The sequence below is a fragment of the Bos javanicus genome, chromosome 9 (genome assembly GCF_032452875.1).
Source record: "Bos javanicus breed banteng chromosome 9, ARS-OSU_banteng_1.0, whole genome shotgun sequence".
Classification (NCBI taxonomy): Eukaryota; Metazoa; Chordata; class Mammalia; order Artiodactyla; family Bovidae; genus Bos; species Bos javanicus.
Genome location: NC_083876.1, coordinates 46356573 through 46361411, shown reverse-complemented (window position 1 = coordinate 46361411; position 4839 = coordinate 46356573).

The window sequence follows — 4839 nt, the reverse complement described above, 5'->3', positions numbered from 1 at the left end:
ACCATAAAGAAGGCTGGTTGCTTTGATGCTTTTGAACTGTGGTGCCAGAGAAGACTCTTGAGAGTCCCTTAGACAGCAAGGAGATCAAACCAGTCAATCCTAAGGGAAATCAGTCCTGAGTATTCATTGGAAGGACTGATGTTGAAGCTGAAACTCCAATACTTTGTCCACCTGATGCGAAGAACTGACTTATTGCAAAAGACCCTGATGCTGGGAAAAATTGAAGGCGGGAGGAGAAGGGGATGACAGAGGATGAGATAGTTTGATGGCATCACCGACTCAATGGACATGAGTTTGAACAAACTCCAGGAGATAGTGAAGGACAGGGAAGCCTGGCAAGCTGCAGTCCATGGGTCACAAAGAGTTGGACACAACTGAGTGACTGAACAAAAAAAAAAAATTCTAATTTAAAATTTATGAAAGTCTTTAAGATTCACTCACAAAACATATTATGAATGTGACACCTGGCTGAAGTTAAAGAGAAATGTAAGAGTAGCAAAATTCTATAAAAACACAAATTTGAAGCCAATTTACATAATATTACACTTTCAAAAGATTTTCATTTATTTGCATTTTCTAGAATATCAACAAATATTCTAAATATCAATACTCTTTAGCCATACTAGCATACTTTTCAAGATACCAAGATATTTTATCAAATACCAAATATTTTACCAAATTATCTTCAAAGCCTGTTCACATGCATCCTTATCATTTACCTTCATATGCTTCAGTACAAGTAGCATTAGTCGCTCAGTTTTGTCCGACTCTGTGACCCCATGGACTGTAGCCATCAGATTCCTCTGTCCATGGAATTCTCCAGGCAAGAATACTGGAGTGGGTTGCCATTTCTTTCTCCAGGGGATCTTCATGACCCAGGAATTAAACCCAGGTCTCCCACAATTCAGGCAGACTACTGACTGAACCACCCCAGATGTACCATCAAAGGTAATATGAATTTAAAGAAATCATACAATTTTTCCAGTATCTCAAAAGGGTAGATCAAAGAGTAGAGACTGCATTCCTGACTTTATAAAAAATTATCCTAAACTGATAAATCAGTGATGGATAGTTTCACAAAATTATTAAAAATTTTTGAGCATTTCACAATTTCCTTTGCCATGTTCAGTCATATCAGTATAGTCATATCAATTCTTCCTTTTTAATATGCAATTTTAATATGCAAATTTCCACAAGAAATCTTTCACATATACAGTTCTGTAAGCACAACCAAAACTGAGATCAAGTTTTTATTCTGTATATAAATCACCATAACAGTCTTCTGGATGTTGACAAAAAAAAAAAAACATCAGCTTCATGTCTAAATAAAATCATCCTATGTAGTTCATAATTGTTCCTTCTCAGGATGATGTAACCTTATGATGGTTACAGAAGTGTTTCAAGATTAATTTTGTACATTTTTGACCAGGAAGCTCAAGTCACAAGATTATAGTGGCTCATTAGATTATTAAAATATGTAAAATGTGAGTATATAATAGCAATGTGGCAAAAATTATCAAGAGTGTATACAGTATGGAGACCAATAAAGGCATGCTTGTAGTTCCTGTAGGCCACCAGCTTATGGCTTCTATGGAGCACAATCTGAAATCAAACACGCATGTCTACACATTTAGCTGGTTTATATAGCTCTTTAGTGACATTGAAAGATGTCTTCCCTGGTGGGCTTCCCTGGTGGCAGTTGGTAAAAAGTATGCCAGCAATGCAGGAGATCTGGGTTCAGTCCCTGGGTCAGGAAGATCCCCTGTAGAAGGAAAAGGCAACCCCCTCCAGTATTCTTGCCTGGGAAATGCCATGGGCAGAGGAGCCTGGCAGGCTACAGATCATGGGGTTGCAGTCAGACACAACTGAGTGACTAACACACTTCCTTCATACACATATCATAGTTCAGAATCATTGAAATTTATAAAAATAATATTCCTATTTAAGGTAAGTAGGAGCTAATTCATGGGGCTACATGCCACTAAGAATAGCATTAACCATTGAGGGAAAACAGAAAAGAGGAAGAGCACCAATTCAGAGAAAGAAAGGAGATTCTAATGAAGAAGGAACCACTGGATAGGAAATAAGGAAATACAGTCACCTGTTTTATAAGAATATGCCCTTCAATGTAAAGAAAAATCTAGTACCAAATATCACTCTAAGAAATTTTTCAGGTGAGTTTAATGGATGATTCTTTTTTTTTTTTTTTCAATTAGAAAAACACTCCCATTCTACAAAGTAATCTACAAGTAAAAGAGAATTCACATACACACACACAAAGAGAGAATTCAAATGAGAAAGTTTTGATTCGGGGATAATACCTTTAAGAAAAGGGCTTCCCTCATAGCTCAGTCAGGTAAAGAATCTTCCTGCAGTGCAGGAGACCTGGGTTCAATCCCTGGGTTTGGAAGATCCCCTGGAGGAGGAAATACAGAATACTCCAGTATCCTGGCCTGGAAAATCTCATGGACAGAGGAGCCAGGTTGTCTGCAGTCCATGGGGTCACAAAGAGGTGGACATGACTGAGCGACTAACACTTACTTACTTATCTGTAAGAAAGTAACAATGCAATGTAGTTAATAAAAATAGAGAAAGAGAATTTTTGAAAAATTGTGATTCTTCCTCCTTCAAAAAAAGCTCTATCATTTGCTAGAATATTATGACATTTTTACATATGCCCAAATTGACACTGGTAGCCTAAGACATATATGTGTGCATGCCCTCTAAGTCACTTCAGTCATGTCCAACTCTTTGTGACCTCATGGGCTGCAGCCTGCCATGTTCCTCAGTCCATGGGATTCTCCAGGGAAGAATACTGGAGTGGGTTGCTATACCCGCCTCCAAGGGATCCTCCCAACCAAGGGAATGAACCTGCTTCTTATGTCTCCTACATTTGCACGTAGAGTCTTTACCACTAGTGCCACATGGGAGGCCCCAAGATATATACATGGTCTACTGTAAAAACAGACTCCTGTATACAGAAACACAGCTGCTGACAGTAAATGTGTGGACAAACAGCAGGGAGGCTGTTCATAATGAAAACACAAAGGTTAATTTTTTTTTTAAGTATTTAGCAATTCTTAGTGCCCCCATGGGCAATGGCACCCCACTCCAGTACTCTTGCCTGGAAAATCCCATGGATGGAGGAACCTGGAAGGCTGCAGTCCATGGGGTCGCTGAGGCTCGGACACGACTGAGCGACTTGACTTTCACTTTTCACTTTCATGCATTGGAGAAGGAAATGGCAACCCACTCCAGTGTGATTGCCTTGAGAATCCCAGGGACGGGGAGCCTGGTGGGCTGCCATCTATGGGGTCGCACAGAGTCGGACACGACTGAAGCGACTTAGTAGCGGTAGCAGTAGTAGTGCTTCCATGAGGCACCACGGTTATCAGAAAAGAGTTACATATACCAAAGTTTTATTTCATGTACCTTGACCTCAAAAATGCAGAAGGTAATGGCAACCCACTCCAGTACTCTTGCCTGGAAAATCCCATGGATGGAGGAGCCTGGTAGGCTTCAGTCCATGGGGTCGTGAAGAGTCAGACACGACTGAGCAACTTCACTTTCACTTTTCACTTTCATGCACTGGAGAAGGAAATGGCAACCCACTCCAGTGTTCTTGCCTGGGGAATCCCAGGGATGGTAGAGCCTGGTGGGCTGCCGTCTATGGGGTCGCACAGAGTCGGACATGACTAAAGTGAATTAGCAGCAGTAGCAGCAGCAGACCTCAAAAGAGATATATACACATGGAAAGTCAAACAATTACAGATAACATATAATGAAACACAGAATAAAAGGCTCAATAATAATTTCCATAGGATGAGTGATCCATAGAATACTAAGTCTGCATCACACTGAAAACAGTTTTGATATTGAACACAACTATGAAATTGATCATCTTATACTTCACTCTTAAAGCTCATAATTCACATTAACATACTATATTTCTCAGTGTCAAAACCCATATTAACCAAGCTTGTTTAAATGTAAGAGAATTTTCAAATTAATTTGGTAATGGAACACCTGACATCTGTAAACATTTTGTGTAAATATTTTTTATCCCCATCACATTTTAGGACATCTTATTTTATTTCCATCACATTTAGGACATCACATTTTAGGACATTTTATTCCCATCACATTTTAGGACATCTTCCTAAGAAGATGAGAAGAAAAACAGGGTTGTTTTAAATTAACTTTAGTCAGGCATCACTGTGGAGGTAAAACTTCAGGATTTTTTCATTTGGCAAAGGCAGAGGCAAATTTAGGAGAACTTTACAGGCAGAAAAGAAACCTAACATTTAAATCCAGTTTCCAAGGAACTCCAGAGCTCATCTCAATAATAAAATCACTCCGTAGATTCCAGTGTTCTCCTTGGACACATCTAATAATTGCTTTATTCTGAAAGGAACACTGTCATACATCAGCAATCAAGTACTACAAAGATCTAAGTCATTATTTTCCCCTTTGACAGAGCTTACCTTGTGCTCCTTGCCTACAATACTTTCACAAGTTTTTGGTTTTATAAACTAAACCTGCTCAGAATTTTTTAATAGTTTCCTGCATCACACATTTTCCTGCATGCTCATGTTACTTCTTTGTTGCTATGTCCCTTGGCATTTGACGACCTGGTGAGTACAACGAGGTAAACTTCTCTAGAGAAATCCAAAATCTGATCTTCAGAAAAAATATTACTCTACTGGGTAAGAAAAACCCATATCTTAATTCTTGCTGACTTTGATCCATTGATAGTAATGCATGAAATATTGGGCAATGCTTGTCAAGATGGAGAAAGTAACTGAAGATATCAGAATGGTCCCTAAAGTGGGGTGTGTG